Source organism: Lagenorhynchus albirostris, chromosome 11, assembly GCF_949774975.1.
Source record: "Lagenorhynchus albirostris chromosome 11, mLagAlb1.1, whole genome shotgun sequence".
Classification (NCBI taxonomy): domain Eukaryota; kingdom Metazoa; phylum Chordata; class Mammalia; order Artiodactyla; family Delphinidae; genus Lagenorhynchus; species Lagenorhynchus albirostris.
In genome coordinates, this window is record NC_083105.1 from 62578870 (window position 1) to 62596894 (window position 18025).

General features: G+C 39.5%; 1 protein-coding gene and 1 pseudogene across 2 annotated transcripts in view; both read right to left on the minus strand.

The window, feature by feature from the left end:
* Nucleotides 1-18025, minus strand: part of DIP2B (disco interacting protein 2 homolog B) — a 232750-nt gene that overhangs the window by 153725 nt on the left and 61000 nt on the right. The gene's annotated exons all lie outside the window — the stretch shown is intronic.
* LOC132529205 (small ribosomal subunit protein uS5-like) overlaps nt 3840-18025 on the minus strand; it is a 52228-nt pseudogene continuing 38042 nt past the window's right edge.

Genomic DNA, 18025 nt, shown 5'->3' on the forward strand with positions numbered 1-18025 from the left:
GCTGTGAAGGGGAGAGAAAGCGGGTCACTAAGTATCGACAGAGGTGGATTTAACAAGGGACAATTTAATTCTAGAGACAGAGTGCACCAGAGCGTATCTGTACACTAACAGGGATGCTCTAGCAGACAGGGAGAGCCTGAAGATGGAAGAGGGAGATGGGGGACCACAGAAGCGGCAAGGTCCCTGTGAAGGAGGTGGGACACTCAGCACAAAGGAAAGGACTGTAATGGCGGGGGGTGGGGGCGGGGGGAGAAACAAGCGCTTGCTACATTATAACCAACTGGAGGGAAATGAGAGAAGAGTGGCCCAGCTGCCAAAAAATCTCTAGATGTGGTGGAGGGCAGATGAGGGTGTCCCTCTGGACAGATGCTTCTCAGAGAAGCATCAAACAAAGCCATCAGCTGAGAGAACAGAAGTCTATGAGGTTTGAGGGAAAGGTACGAAATAGTCTTCTTAGAACCTGAGAAAGCAAACTTAACAGCTGGGCTTCCTGGCAGTGATGAAGCCCATTTCAGGCTGGGGTTATGTCTACATGGAATTTTAGTAACATTTTCTGTACATGGTAAATATTTCCTTCAATCGATTTGTTATTCAAATTTATACCAGGAATTAGATTTGTAATATTATCTTTGGAAATCACTGATCCAATATAAGTAAATGCCGCCCCCCTCACCAAAATAGAATATTATGGACTCTACACATTCCCAGGATTTGATTCAATCATCTGATCACCAGCATCTTTAAAAAAGAGACCAGACAACAAACCAAAGAGACAAAAAAAAAAATTATATAATCAGGGGAAATGTGACCACAGACTGAATATCTTACATATTTCTGGATAAAATTACATACTGATGCTTGATACACTTTAAAATAATTGGAGGGGGTGGGAGAAAGCAGGTTAGGGTACAGATGAGATCAGACTGGCCATGTGTTGGTAACTGTTGATATTGGGGTGATTGGTACATGGAGATTCCCTATACTAGTCTCTCTACTCTGGTATATGTTTGAAAATCTCTAATTAAAAAAGTAAAAACAAATAATAAAAGAAATCCAGAACACTAAAATACAACCAATATTTATTTTACGCTTCCAATATAAACTAATATTCCAAAGTTTCATAGTTTTTTTTTTTTCATTTCCAAAATTCTAGTTTGCTTAACAACTAACTAATCAGGAAAAGAAGCTATTATCCTTCCAAACAAAATTCGCCTTATTTCAAAAGTCACCATCCTTCTCCCTTGTCTGTTTTGTTGGATCAAGCCTGCCCCACTGCCCAGGTCCCCCTGCAGCCTATCCACTACTGTCCGACTTGGGGGTTCAGCTTCAGGCTCACCGGCTCCCACAGTAAGCTCTGCCTCGATCACTATTAAAGGCAACATTTCGGTCTCAAAAATGAAAAGGAAAAGAAAAAGTAAAAAAAAGTGACCATCTTTTCTTTCCTTCCTCAACAACTGTCTCATCTCCACAGCTCTTGGAACCACCCCAACAAACAAGCTCACCTTCATTAACTTCTCTTTTAGCCAAAAGAAGTAAAGGGCCAAGACCAGAGGATCCTTGATGGTGGGAATGGACTAGACAGCCCTCTGTGCTTCCCAGTCAGCGCCCCTGCTGCCTTGGTCAGGTTAATTTATACCAGAAGTAGCTTTTAAGAACACTTAACCACTGTGGTGAATGTGGGTAGCAAATGAATGCTACGGAAGAGAAGTCAGCACTGAGTAATTCCCCTCCTGAGATATACGGTAGATCATATTTCTTCGATTCTACTAGCAATTCTCCTCTATCGCCTCCCTCATCTCTTTTCACCACCACCCCCTTCTAAAACCAAACTTGTGGCAAATAAAATGAACTGGACACCATATGACTGGAAAGAGCCACAATCTTATTGGACACCGCTGCTCCAGTTCCACCTTGTCAATGGGAGGGTTACTTGACTGGTTTCACTGACAGAACTGGTTGCCCAGTAGGGTGGATATTATCTCTGAGAGCCACAAAGAACGTTTTCTCTTTGTACTAGCTGTCCTAAAAGTTTCCTAGCTTATGAATACATATCTGTTTCAGTGGTTCCCAAATCTGGTTAATTATAGGAATTTCTAGAAGAGTTCTTTTAAGATTTGGTTGGGGCCCATAAAAATTATTTTTAAAAGTCATCAGGTAGTTGTGTTCACTCAGGTACAGAAACTAATGTTGTATTATGACCTGAGGTACAAACATAAGTCATATTCAAAAGAGTAATCTACCTCTAAAATCTTTAATTATTCTGAACATAATCAAAATACTTTCTCTAAATAAAACCACAATTCTAAATAATATGCAAAGTAAAATCAAACTGTTAATTCAGCAAGACAAAAAATTAATAAAAAGCTAACAAATTACAAGGAAGGACTAACACACAGTCTTTTAAGACTGGCATTATTGACATTTTGGACTGGATGATTCTTAGTTGATAGAGGCTGTCCTGTAGGATGCTCCTATCATCTGAATATAAATTCAGTGAAAATCTTACTGTAACAACATAATGAGTGATTTTGCTGAAATGAAGGCAAGCTCTCTGATTTCTATCTACTAGAATGATAGAAGCATCCCCCCAAGTTCTGACAATCAAAAATGTCTCTGGACATTGCCAAACATCCCCTGGGGGCAAAATCACCCCATTTCAGGACCACTGGATTAAAGGAACTGTGTTAAAAATAGAAGAAAAAAATTGCACAAGTAGACTGCAGTGAAGATACAGAAAGTTAAATTGTCTTCAAAATATAAAGCAATAGCATGAGAAGCACTGTTATTAGCTCTTTATTTTTATTAAAAACAAAACTAAAGAAAATGGACTTAAGTTATATAAGGGAGCATCTAGAGTACTCATACGGAAAAACTTCTTAACTCCTAAGGTTTATTACTGCCAGGAAAACTTGAGGCCCTTTCCTGGAGATAATTAGAATGAAAAGGCTGTGATATGACTCAGAAGATTTGGGACTAGAGTGTGTAGGTCTGATAGCCCTATGGAGGGCCCTTTCTAGCCTGAGAATCTCTCCCACCCTGGAGCCTGAAAGACTGCTTCAGAAGGAAAGCACTTGAGTAGTCATAGTTAATGTCTCCCTCTGGACTCAGGTCCATGTGATGTGACCAGTTTCTGAATGCACACACAGCAAGCCAACAAGGCTAGTAGGTTTATGGCCCTTCCTTGTTGCTTGCCCAAGGTGAGGCTGTGAACTAGTCTTCTCTTTTGTGCCCAGGGTCAGTCCTAGCATTGGCCTAGTGCCCACGCTGAGGCTGCCAGTCCAGAGTGGAGCTCTGACCCGTAATGGTATTCAACCTAGATCAGTGCCTCTATAGGGTCTATCTCAGCAAAAGTAAAGGCAAACAGAAGAAATCTGAGAAAAGAGAAAGAAATAAGTCATCACAAATTACTGTAAATCAGCGGTCCTCCAAAATGTGGTCCGTGGGCTTCTGGGGGTCCCCCAGGAACTTACGAAGGTCCACAAAGTATAAAATAGTTCAATAATATATTAAGACATTATTTGCCATTTTTACTGTGTGAAAGTCTGTTTTAAATTTTTACCTCTTGTTCTTTATCTATAACAATGGATTTCAAACTTCACACTTTTAAATTATTTGCTCTGATGGTATAAAAGCAATGGAGAATAAAGCGGCTGGAGCCTTAGGACAAATCAAGACAGCTGGTGATTTAGGCCATGCACTCACAGTGGTAGTTACTAGTTTTATTACATTTTGACCCCTGAGTCCACACCTTTCTAATATTCTGTGTTGTCTCAAAGAAGAGCACTTACATAACTGAGTTGTGAGCTGAACTGACTGCCTTTTTTTAAAACCAGCTACATTCACTTTATTTTTCTCATATAAAACTCTGTGATCGCTACAGCTGGAGCCTGGGTCCTCTGCACAGAAACTCTGGTGTGGGCCTTTACAAGGTGGTCAGTGAATTCCAGATATGGAGACTTGGTGAACACCATCTCTTTCCAGAAATCAGGAGTGAGATAACTGTAGTTCTTAGAAATGGCATCAAAAGCGGCCTTGGTGAAGTTGCCCAGGGTGGTGGTGCAGCCTCTGGCAGAGTTGTAGCAGTGGTCAATTCCGGCCATCATCAGTAGCTTCTTGGGCATAGGGGCTGAGACAATGCCAGTGCCCCTGGGGGCAGGGACGAGGCGCACCAGCACAGAGCCACAGTGGCCAGTCATCTTGCAAGGCACAGTATGGGGCTTGCCAATCTTGTTACCCCAGTAGCCTCGCCGCATGGGGATGGTGGAGAGCCTGGCCAGAAAAATGGCCCCACAATGGCAATGGCTACCTCCTTTGAGCACTTAACACCCAAACACCATTTCTACTTTAACACCATTTCTACTTGAAATGATGAACAAACTATGGTTTTCAGACTTGAGTATCTGGCAGACATGTTCTTAAAAATTAATGAAGTGAGACAGTTACTGGCAGCATTAATGACAATCATAAACTTCAATGAACTGACAGTGATTTCAAAGCAAAAATCAAAATTTTAGAAAACTTGAGATTGACAGCTTCCCAATACTCAGCATTTTTTCTTATGAGACTGAAGGTGAGATTAACAAATATAATTTTTGACAATGTATAATGAAATGTGTCACAATTTGGAAGATGTAACTAACACAGCGATTCAATATTTTCCAAATGACCAATGCATGATGTTAAAAACAAAAAATCATACACAAGTTAATGACCCATTCAAACTATAATTTTAATGTAACAGTATGAAAAGTTATTGGTTTCCCATCCTACATTGTAACTAATCTTTAATAAACTATCACTTGAGTTTGGGTGTAGTACCATAGAAGACTATCCACAGTTATATGATACGACTATCTCCTGGTTTTTTCTAACTACATAGCTATGTGAGGCCAGATTTTCTTCATATACTTAAACCAAAACAATTTATCATAACAGATTAAATGAGTAAGTAGATATGAGAATCCAGACATTAGAGTCACAAAAAATGTAAAACAGTGCTTTTCTTTTCATTAAATGTTTTTTGTTTACGAAAACAGGTATTTCTCATAAAAATATATTACTTATGAGAATGTAATAGATTTATTGTTATTTTAAGTGAATTAAATATTTTTAAAATATTCAGTTTTAATTTATAATGTAGTAAGTAAATAATGATAGATGCAATACACATATAAACAAAGGCTCTTTGAGTCTCAATTTAAGAGTACAAAGTTTGGGGCTTCCCTGATGGCGCAGTGGTTGAGAGTCCACCTTCTGATGCAGGGGACACGGGTTCGTGACCCGGTTCGGGGAGATCCCACATGCCGTGGAGCGGCTAGGCCCGTGAGCCATGGCTGCTGAGCCTGCGTGTCCGGAGCCTGTGCTCCACAACAGGAGAGGCCACAACAGTGAGAGGCCTGCGTACCGCCAAAAAAAAAGTACAGGGGAAGAGTACAAAGTTTGAAAACCACCGTTACAGATAAAGAACAAGAGGAAAAAAATGTAAATAGCCTTAAAAAGAAAAACTGCAGTGATATATAAATAGGGGAGAGTTTCATCTTTTAAAAGTTATGAAAATTCAGCAACAAAAAGAAACAAAAAGGAAAACTACTGATACACAAAACAACCAGGATGAATCTCTAGAGAATTATGCTGAGTGAAAAAAATCCAACCCCAAAAGGTTACATACTCTGATTCCACTTAGATAGCATTCTTGAAATGACAATTGCAGAAATGGAGAACAGGTTAGTGATTGCCATGGGGGAGGGGCAAGCTGCCGTGGGAGGGGAAGTGGGTGTGGCTATAAAAGGGAACAGGAGGGATCCTTGTTAATGGAAATGTTCTGTATCTTGACTGCCTCAATGCCAATATCCCGGTCGTGACCTTGTACTACAGTTTTGCAATATGTTACCATTGGGGGAACTGGGTAAAAGATAACTGGGATGGCTTGGTATTATTTCTTCATAACTGCATGTGAATCTACAACTATCTCAAAATTAAAAATGTAATACTGAAAAAGCTATGAAACAGAAATCAGGAGAATGTAGCATGACTCTATCAAAAGTCTAGATGTTATAAATCCTGCCTACCAACTCAAACTGGTTAATGATATCTTTAGACTACTAATATTTTTTCATATCTTAGGAATAAGAACTATTTCTTAAAGCACCCATTAATTCATTACAGTCCTCTGACATGCCACACACAGCTAGGTAAAGAAGACATAGAAACGAATAGGAAATGGAACCTGTCCTCCAGGTACGCACAGTGTTGTAGGAATGACTGAATGGCGAATGGATTCTCAGAACACAATCTAGAATGTGTAATAACAGAAGTACAGACCAGGTGGAATAGGGGCATAACTCCATAAGAAGGCAGGTGGGCTTAAGGAAAAGGTGACAACTGAGCAGAGTCCTACAGGCTGAAGAGGTTGCAGGCAGAAAACAGAGGAGAAAAGGGCAAAATACACTGCAGGATTTTAAACAAGAGAGGACATCACTAGGTTCTGTGTTTTATAAAGAAATATGACAACACTTAGTTAGGAGGCCAAGGGAGAAACAGGGTAGGTGAGATTTTGGGGGGCGGGGGGGGATAGAAAGAAACAATTAAAAGTGATGTTTTAGAGGGAGAACTGATAAGACTTGCTGGCCTCAGACAGGGGTCAGATAGTAAATACTTAGTCTTTGCAGACAACATAGGGTCTCTGTAACAAATACACATATACGCTTATTTTAAACAACCACTTAAAAATGTAAAAACCATTCTTGGCTCACAGGTCTCTGGCCAGATACTGACCCCTGACCTGGGAGGTAAGCAATAAAGGAGAGGAAGAGCCTGCTGAGGTGACACCCACGTTTCTGGCCTAACCTAGTGGATAGGCTGAGATGCCACTCACAAAGCCTGTGGACACAAAACAAAAGACAAGGATTTCTGACTGATGGAGTTGAGAGTGTGCGGGAAGAATAAGTCAGTTTTACATGACCCAGGTGGAACTGTTAAATAGAGTGCTGGACATATAAACATGGAGCTCAGAACAGAGGTCTGGGTGGAGATAAAGATTTGGAAATCATCAAGATACTAAACAGTTAAAACTGTGTAAATGGCTGACAGCCAAGGTGAGAGTGTCAAGTGAGAAGAAAGTTGGCTACGATCATGGGAAACACTAGGGTTTGGGGGAGGAGACAAAATGAGTCTGTGAAGAAAACTCAAAGAAGAGACAGAACAGCAAGTATATTTTAAAATGCTAAAGGACAGCAGAAGACTAAGTTGTGGGCCTTCATTTAATGCCCAGCAAAGCATGCTAAATCACAGATGCTTCAGAAAGGCAGCAAGGGCTGCCTAAGGACAGACAACTTCTTTGATTCTGGTAAACAAACGTTTGCTATAATTTTCAAGAGGCCAATTGTTATAAGGCCTCTTCCTCAAAACAAAGGTTTGCTCCTGGCCTAGTTATGCTACCATTTCCTACCTGGCACCAACGCATTCTTCATAGAAACCACGCATAGGAGAAGAAGCCAAATGCTAGTGGGGAGTGCTTATTCCTCATTTCTGAAGTCCCCTTCTGTGAACGGAGCCCTACCAGTTGTAACCTCTCTGGCATTTCTTTGCCACTTAGATGCTTCTATCCTGGGGAGGGAAGCAACTGATCTGATTGGCAAATCTGGGAAAAATAAATGGTCCAGTCGCGCCCTTCTTCCTCATATGAGTGAGCTGCCTATAGGAACTGGGTTGGGTGGAGGCTCTGTATACCACATATTGCCTTCTCTAATCCAGCACTACTTGTGACCAGGGGGTAGGTCTGCCTAATTTTGGAACTTAGTTATTAGCAAGCCAATTTGGCTCTAATATGAAGCTGCTTCCTTTACCTTCACCTTTATCAATAATAAAGGTAATATTATGGCCACCATTTGCTAATCCTTTAGTTTTTATTCAATTTATTGAAAACTTCAGTGGGGGAGAAAGGTGCTTTTATTGCTCTCCCCTCCTTTCTAGATCTTAACACCAGGTTTAAGTAAACAACCACCTAACTTTAGATAAATATAATCTAATTAATCTAATTTAGTGTAATCATAGTAAAATAACTCAAGACTTCTAAACAGGTTGTATTAGTTCCCCATCTTCCTTTTAGATGCAAGTTTCTTAAGTATTTTGATGATGAGGGTGTTGCACTTCTCATTTGTTATAATATGAAACAGGCAAGAGACTACCACCATTAAAGATATAATTATAGCTGAAATTAATTCCAAACACTCCACCCACTTTCAAATTGCAAGATTTTGGAAAAAATTTCCAAGAACTCTTAATATCATCAAACATAGTCAAGGAAACCATAGCACAAATCTATTCTTAAGAAAAACACATTTCCAAAATACCCTCCAAGTACTTAAATGTAATTCATAAATATTTATCCCTGGTCACTTTAAAAATACTTGAGAAGACAAATTATTTGAATAAATGAATTCAGTGATTTCATGCAAATAACCCCACACTATTATACACTACATTGTGCTATTTTTAGTCTGAGGAAGGAAAAATACACACTGTAGAAAAAGGAAACGTAAACAAAACTGGGCTAACCATTTTTAAAGACTGCTTCCTGTTCCAGGGTTCTGCCTGTTCCATGACAATCATGGGACTCAGTCAGAAAAATAAAATGGCCCTGAAGCAGTACCTCAAGTGAATAGTGCTACAATGGGCTTCACCAATCACTGCAGACCCTGTCCAGGGATCAAGGCCCATCTCTTCTACTGTTTCCAATATCCACTCTACATTCAGGATAGGTTATAGAGATTGTGTTGGAATAACCATACTGAATGATGATGGGTCAACACCAAGTGGTAGGTGGCTACAGACCAGGGTAGGCCAGGAAAAAATGGACCTGTAGTGGGATGACAGGTGGAACAGCTAGACCAGGGTGCTACTCAACCTGTAAGCTACTTGACAGGTACTCAGTCTTGTCTCTTTACAGCCTGAAGCACCCAGCACAGAGCTCTACATGATAAAGATAAGTGGCTGTATTTGAAGATTTTACATCTTCTGGATTATGTGCTGACTGCCTGGGACAGACTTAGGGGAAAGCCTAAAAGGACACTTAACCATTTAGTTCTGCCCAAATGAAAGCACGGAATGCGCTACGTTGCTTTATTTATTGGAGCTCACACATAGAATGGTACATGCCTAACCACTTACTGGGTGCCAAGAGTTTTCTTTGTTTCACAGCACACTCTAGCCAAGATGCTGACACTGGGCATATTCTCAAACTCTCAACTGTCTCCTAGAGCTGCTCAGATCTGATTTAATACTGTCAATGAAGACTCACAGCACGAGAGGGGCTGGCTCGAGATGCTCTATGAAAAGCAGCCACTCATGGAAATGTTAATTTGCGGAAGGAGACACCAAATATTTTCCGTTATTTTAAATACTGGCAGCACTACGGAGAACTAGCAACCAACATTTTAAGCAAACTAATTTTATAGCCTTTCCAGCTTACAGACTTGATAAATCACAGCTCTAATTTTCATTATCTGGGAAATGGCAAAGATGGAGAATGGAACAGAGGAGACTCAGAAACAGTGCAGTAAATTGGAAGATCCTTCAAAACAGAGCCTATGTTCATTTTCTGACCCGTCAGAGGGTCTAGCAGCAATGCTTTGACCACAGCATTCAGTAAATGTTTGCTGAATCAAATTGTTGTGAAAGCATTCTCGGCTCACCACCAATCCTGCATGCCTCGAGTTTAGCAACCCTTAACTCTCTCCTAGCAAATGCTTTCAGTTCTGCTTACAGCAAAATATTTTTTCTAGGAAATATATCTTAACTTCATAATATATAAATGAAAAAAGCCAGAATCTCCTTTGTAAAGGTATATTTCTTTTAAAAAGCAGCCATATATTACTCAGCAAAGTTTGACACGACTACGATCTTAGTCTAGGGGTAATATTTGTGTATCAGCATGTGATGGACATCTTAGTGTTGAAGAGAAAAGGAAGACACATGAGGACGTTAAAGTAGAGTAGATCCAAGTTTCTGATTTTTTTAAAAAAAGTTTTGCTTTGTTTATACGGACTGAATGAAGACAAATGAGAAATATTTTTTGTTAAAAAGGAAAGGGCAACCTAAGCAAAGCAGGATAACTGTAACTGTGTTATAAGGGACTCTGAAGAGCAAACATCTGTAATGCTGCCATACAGCTGCATCCTTAAATGCCTATTCCTAAAGGACTAGTTAAACTAAAGTTTAAACTAGAAAGATGCATCTTTTAAATAAATTCCCAGTCCTAGATGTATGCTTATTTATGAATAATTAAAAGGCCTAGGTTCCAAGGGTCACAGAGAATTGAACTCCCGTCTACTTACAGCCAAAGTCATTCAAGGGGCTGCCAACAATAATATATTCTGTGAGGCTTTTCCTGGCAAACCCTTTCCCCAAACTCTCCCCTTTGTTGCCATGGCATTTTCTTTTCATACTTCTATTATCATTTACCTCAACATAGAATCAAACTTTAATCTGCTTTTCATTACAAGTCAGCTCTTGATTAGACTGTGAGCTCTTTGTGGACAAGAACTGGGTCAGAGTCATTTTGCTATCCCTACAATCTACTAAAATAGTAAAGCAGTTAATAAAAGTTTTGTTGAAAGAATGAAATCAAAACTTCTGAGACTATCATTTTACAAATTAAAGGTTGCTCACTGAAAGGAAGGCCTCAAGTAACTCAAGGTATTGAAAAGAATTGTTTACACAACCTATAGTCACATATTGCTGCCTATATCTTTAGGCAGTTAGCAACTGTCTCATGCAGAACGATGTTTGACCTTAGTAGGTGTTCAAATATTTACTGATCCAATTAATACATGTAGAACACTGTAGGTGTTTAAATACATATATATATAAAGAAAGGCAGGGTCGGGGAGAGGTGGGGGAGAGAAAGCAAAAGAAAGAGAGAGGAAACATATATATTATATACTATAGAATCCCCTAGATCTGTTTTCAATATATGAACGTGTTAAATAACATATAAGGGAAAATTATGGAACTTTCTCATTTTTAACCACGACTTGGAAAATCTTCTAGAGTTGATTTTCAGAAGTGATAAAGGAATCATGACACAGCAAAAAACCAGTCTGACTACTGAATCTCTCACAAAGGAATTGGATAACTTCATTCATAGAGGTGACAAGTTTCTACACCAAACTGCAAAAGATTTCTCACTTTAACAATTAGCAGCAAATGTCAACACAGAAGCTGAGTTGTTACTCCTTCTTGGAAGCTAGAAGATTTTTAAACTTATTAGTTTCACAATAAATATAAAAACATGTAAAAAACAAAATCTTTTTAAAAACCAGTATTCATCTGATATCTATATAACTTTTAAAATAGTAATTATGAAAACAAGTATAAAAGCAAAATCTCTAAAGTGACCAATGTTTACCTGATATTTATATAACTTTTAAAATCATAATTATAGTTCCTTTAAAGGTGGAGTAGGGAATTCCCCAGAGGTCCAGTGGTTAGGACTTGGCGCTTTCACTGCCTGGGCCTGGGTTCAATCCCTGGTTGGGGAACTAAGATCTTGCAAGCCACAAGGAGGGAGGGAGGGAGGGAGGAAGGAAAGAGAGAGAAAAAGAGAGAAAGAAAGAGAAAGAAAGGAAGGAAGGAAGGAAGAAAGAAAGAAAAAGAAAAGAAATCTATAAAGGTGGAGCATAGTTATATAAAGGAGAGCTGAATCTCAAGCCACCATTTGGTAAAAGGTAATCCTGAGAAGTCAAAAAAAGGGTCTGACAGTCGACAGTGAGGCTACACAATCTTTAATCACCACCTACATAAAGGGTTAAGAGCCTCATCCTTCCCTTAGAGGAGGGGTCCCCAACCCCCAGGCTGCTGACCCGGTCACACAGCAGGAGGTGAGCAGTGGGTGAGCAAGCCAAGCTTCATCTGCCACTCCCCAACACTCCCCAACACTAGCATTACCGCCTGAACGATCCCCACACCCCCGCCCCCCACCATCTGTGGAAAAGTCGCCTTCCAGGAAACCAGTCCCTGGTGCCAAAAAGGTTGGGGAACGCTGCCTTAGAGCTTCACCTCCAACACACTGGAAATAGTGACAAAAGAGCAGAGCAAGGGAAGGAGTCCAACAGTTCGGATGGTGGAATTCACAGGCACATTCTCTTTCACCTTCAAGTGTCTGGCAGGCTAAAAAGGATATTACCAACCACATAACATCGCCTTGGTTTTCAGTAACAAAATGTCATTTAGCAAGTCACAACAAGACAAAATTCTAAAATGTCCAATATACACTTAGAGATTTACTTTTACACTGTAGAGGGTGGTGATTTTCTTATAGGAGACATGTTTAGTAACTCTCTTTACTCTCTCAGTAATTAACATACCCCTTGGATAAGCTACAATAAGAACCAAACACAAACTCTGGAAGAGAAAAATGATTTAGTTTGCTAAAAACTAAACTATCTTCATCACTAAACTTTTTTCCTTGATTAATAAATAAGGAAAAATGCCTTTGAGACACTGGCAATCTTCATTAATATGTATAATTTAAAATTTATTACAGATCCAGTAAAAGTATAATTATAACATATATCTAACATTACTTTCTTCTTTTAGATAATGGAGTATGACTACTTTTAGTAAAAACATATTCATTTGTTATAAATGTAGAGTGTGTGTTATGGGCTGAATTCTGTCCCCTTAAAATTCATATATTGAAGCCCTAACCCCCGGTACCTCGGAATGTGACTGTATTTGGAGACAGAGCCTTTAAAGAGGTAAGTAAGTTAAAATGAGGCCCTTAGGATGGGCCCTAATCCAATCGAACTGGTTTCTTGTTAAAAGAGGAGACACCAGAGATGAGCACACATAGAGAAAAGACCAGGTGAGGACACAGTGAGAAGGCACTGTGTGCAAGCCAAGGGGAGAGACCTCAGAAAAAATGAAACCTGCTGACACACTGGCCTTGGACTTCTAGCCTCCAGAACTGTGAGAAAATTAATTTCTATTGTTTAAGCCACCCAGTCTGTGGTCTTTGTTAGTCTCTGTTACAGCAGCCCTAGCAAACTAATGCACACAGCAAAAGATGTTCTCCAAGTGATCAAGAAGTAGTATGGCAGAGATGGCCGGCTGCCCACCGGAGGTTCATGTTTCCCATCACAACTGGTGCTGGAAAGCAGCTGACAAATACAGAATACATTTTCTGCCCTCCCACCCCACCCCCCACCCACCCCCCACCCCACATCTAGGTTGGTCCTCACCAATCCAACATACCATACCCACTTTGGGCTAAGATTAAGAAGTTTTGTTACCCTCTCTTTTTGTCACCCTTTCCCTTTCCCAGTCTCCTGGCTGGGTATCAACACCCAGGACACCTGGAAGCCATGTATGAACAATGGAGGAGAGTTCATCATCCTGAGTCTCTACGTGACCTCACTGAGCAGCTTCCCCCATTCGCTGTCCAACAACGGGAATGTCCATTTTGGACTGTGTTATGCCTCTGAGATTTTGGATTTGTCTGTTAAAGCATCAAGCATCACCTTAATACAGATCATATTTAAACCTGAGGTTTCATTTTCTTTCTTCAAATTGCAGAACTGAGAGTTAAATATAGGTTAAATCATGAGAAAATACGGTTTTTGTAAGTCAAAGATAGTCAAATATTGTCAATTGCATATGCTTCAACCTAATATGTTTGGTCTACAAAAAAATGGACAAGGCATGACTGCACCCCCAGCTCACTACTCAAATTCTCCCACTAGGTTTAACACATTGATGGATTCTAACAGCTCAACACTCTTCCCAGACTGAGAAGCAGTTCCATGGAAAGCTTATATTCAGTACCAGATAGTTCTCTGCTTTCACAAATCCACGCCCTTAACTAGTTCCTCTACTATTTGATACTTTTTTTGCCCTGAAATTAACAAATTACACTCTACCAAAGATGCCAAGACGGAGTAAGCCCACTATAGCCTCTCTCTCCCACTGATTACAACTAAAAACTCTGAACTGAAAACAGAAAAAAAAAAACCTACCCGAGGATGGAGAAAAGTACATAAATAACAGGCAAGTAGAGAAGGGAAGTAAAAACTTGAAAAATTACAGTACCAGTGAATTTCCTCGCCTTTTTATTTTTTTCTTTTTAAATTCCTTCACCGCCCAGCTTTGACCCAAGAATGGCTTTGTCCAGGTAGCCAATTCACAATGGCACAGCACATGCGCACGTACAGACACACACACACACACACACACACACACACACTCCCTCTCTCTCTCTCTCTCTCTCTCTCTCTCTCTCTCTCTCTCTCTCTCTAAAAGTGCTGAGAGAAACTTTCTTGTTCTGGCCAGAGGACTGGAAAAAAGAGCCAAAGCAAGCCAGAGTACAATGTAAATTTTTTCCTTTTTTCCTTCTCCACAGAACTACATGGGAAAGGGGCCTCTGGAAGCCCAAGAATGTAGGGATATACCAAACAAGAAAAAACTGGAAAGAGGACATATAAACAATTCTACATATAAACAAATGTTAAGTCTTGGGCTGAGTCCTTCTCCCCTGTGTCCACCCCCTAAAGTGTCTGTCTGCTCTCCAAGTTCACATGTGTAGAATAAATCCAAAGAAGGACAGCAACTGCTTTGAGTCTGAACTACAATATGACATTGCCCAAGTCTGATTAGTGCATGGGCAGTGTAGTTCCAAAGAGCATAACAAATGCTGAGAACTGAAATGACACTGGAACCACCACTCACAGAAGGTGAAACCCAATTTATGATCTGAACCTAACCAAGTCAACTGTCAGCTAAAACAAAAAAATCTCAACATTCTCCAGAGGATTTTAACAGCACCCAAAATCTCACAACATAATATTCAATATGTCCATGACACAATTCAAAATTACTCGACATACAAAGAAGGAAGAAAATGTAACTGATTCTTCGGGGAAAAAAATCAATAGATTCCAAAACCAAAATTAAACAGATATTCAATATTAGAATTATCAGAGAATTTAAAGCAGTTATTATAACCATGCTCCATGAGGTAAAGGTAAACACTCTTGAAAGGTGTTTTGTTTCTGATGTTCTCAACAGAAAAGTAGAAACAATGAAAAAAACCCAAAAGGATGATGATACAGTTCTGCAGTTTGACTGTGGTGGTAGTTACATGATACAACACATGATAAAATTGCATAAAACCATACCCACATTACTTGTACCCACACACACAAGTGCATGTGTAACTGGAAAAATCTGAAAACGCTCTATGGATTGTACCAGTGTCAATTTCTTATTATTAATAACATATGAGAGTTACACAAAATGTTAACACTGAGAGAGGCTAGGAAAAGAGTGCATGGAACTTTTCTGCACGTTTCTTTGCAACTTCCTATAAATCTATAATTATTTCAAAATAAAAGTGTTTTTAAGGGCTTCCCTAGTGGCGCAGTGGTTAAGAATCCACCTGCCAATGCAGGAGACATGGGTTCAAGCCCTGCTCCGGGAAGATCCCACATGCCGCAGAGCAACTAAGCCCATGCGCCACAATTACTGAAGCTCGTGTGCCTAGAGCCCATGCTCCGTAACAACAGAAGCCATTGCAGTGAGAAGTCCATGCACTGCAACTAGAGAAAGCCCACACACAGCAATGAAGACCCAACACAGCCAAAATAAATAAATAAATAATAAAATAAAATACTTTTTTAAAAAGTGTTTTTAAGAGAACCAAATGGAAATTTTACACCAGAAAAGTAAAGTATGTCAAATAAAAAGATCACAGGATGGGGGCTTCCCTGGTGGCGCAGTGGTTGAGGGTCCACCTGCCGATGCAGGGGACGCGGGTTCGTGCCCCGGAGTGGCTGGGCCCGTGAGCCATGGCCGCTGAGCCTGCGTCTGGAGCCTGTGCTTCGCAGTGGGAGAGGCCACAACAGTGAGAGGCCCGTGAAAACAAAACAAAACAAAACAAACAAAAAAAAGATCACAGGATGGGCTGGATAGCAGAATTGAGATAACAGGGGGAAAACTCAATGACCATAAAGACAGATGAATATTATGATTCAATATGAAGACCAAAAAGGAAAGAGACTGAAAAAAGTTAACACAGCCTCAGAGAACTATGAAACACTATCATCCATGTCATTGGAATCACAGAAGGAGAGAAAAAATTGCTTGGTGTAGAAAAAATAATTGAAGAAATAATGGCTATACACTTCCCAAATTTGGTGAAAGACATAAATTTAGAGATTGAAGAAAACCCAAACAGGACAAATTTAAAGAAAATCATATCCAAACACATCATAACCAAAGTGCTGAAAAAAAATCTTAAAAGTACCCAGAAAAAAAAAAAAGAGTCATATTACACATAGGGGAACAATAATCTAAATAAATGCAGACTTCTCATCAGAAACTATGGAAGCCAGTAGATGGTGGAACAATAATTTTAAAGTGCTCAGAGAAAAGTACTGTCATTCAAAATTCTATAATAAATTCAGTGAAGATATCCTTCAGAAATGAAGGTGAAACAAAGATGAAGAAAGGCTAAGAGAATTTGTCAGTAGTAATGGGAACTTTCTGTACTATCTCCACAATTTTTCTGTAAATCTAGACTTGTTCTAAAATAAAAATTTTATTCTTAAAAAAAGAAATGAAATGGATACATTGCCAGAAAAATATAAAATGCCAAAGTTGGCACAAGAAAAGTTGTGAGCTTAGACAGACTAAGCATTAAGAGGACCAGAAAGTGGTAGATCAATTTTGAAAAAGACCTCTACTTTTCCATTCAAATTTGTAAATGTCTGCCAAATCTAAAGGGAAAAAATAGATGGAATTTAATTGGGACTACACTGATTTTACAGATTAATTTGAGAAAGAAATGACATCTTTTTAACTTATGTACCATATGAGTTTTTAAGACAGCACAAAGCTGAGTGAAAGAAAAAAAAAACAACAACCAGTTGGTACTCATGTGAGAAAAAACAAATATATCTAAAAAAACAAAGACTATTAAAAAAGAGAGCCATGGGGCTTCCCTGGTGGCGCAGTAGTTGAGAGTGCGCCTGCCCATGCAAGGGACACAGGTTCGTGCCCCGGTCCGGCAAGATCCCACATGCCGCGGAGTGGCTGGGCCCGTGAGCCACGGCCGCTGAGCCTGCGCGTCCGGAGCCTGTGCTCTGCAACGGGAGAGGCCACAACAGTGAGAGGCCCACATACCGCAAAAAAACAAAACAAAAACAAAAAAACATAAAAAAAAAAAGCCATGAAAACATAGGAATGTGATATATAAGGACAGTGGTACCGCAAATTAGTTCATGGGGTTGGAGAAACAGTCTTACTACATACAGAAAAAATTACTATTCTAAGCCATATACAAAGATGGACTCTGACAGATTAAAGACCTCATGTAAAAAGCTGAATTATAAAAATATATCATTAAAACTACAGAATATCTTTATTATATTTAACAAGACCCAGAAAGCCATAAGGTAAAGAAAATTATAGACTTATTACATCAAGGTTAGCTTCTGCTCAACAAAGGGCACCACTGACAAAATTAACGTATTATCACAGACTGGGATAAGGCAAATACCAGGCTAATATTCTAAACTAGATAAAAGACTTCTGCAAATCAACAAAGAAAAGACAGAAACTCTAATTAAAGAAATGGGCGAAAGATATGAACAGGTAATTCACTGAAGGGGCATTCAAAATGGATTAATTGTATACAAAGAGATGCTGCAAGTCATTAGTAATTGGAGAATGCAAATTAAAACAACATTAAGATACCACTTTACCCCTATCAGATAGGCAAAACTTAGAAAGGTAGATAAAGCCAAGTGCTGGCAGGAAGATGGAGAAACAGGATCCATTGTGCACACTGACAAAGAGCCCAAATCTGGCACTTGCTTAATCAAAGTACGTGCAGCAATCCACTCTTACGCAGATGTCCAGAAAATTCTCCCGCAGGACCACAGGAGAACAAGTGCAAGGCTGTTTATCCCATTGTCTGTGGTGGTGGGGAGTTGAAAGCAATCTGGGTGTCTATTACTGAGAGAACAAA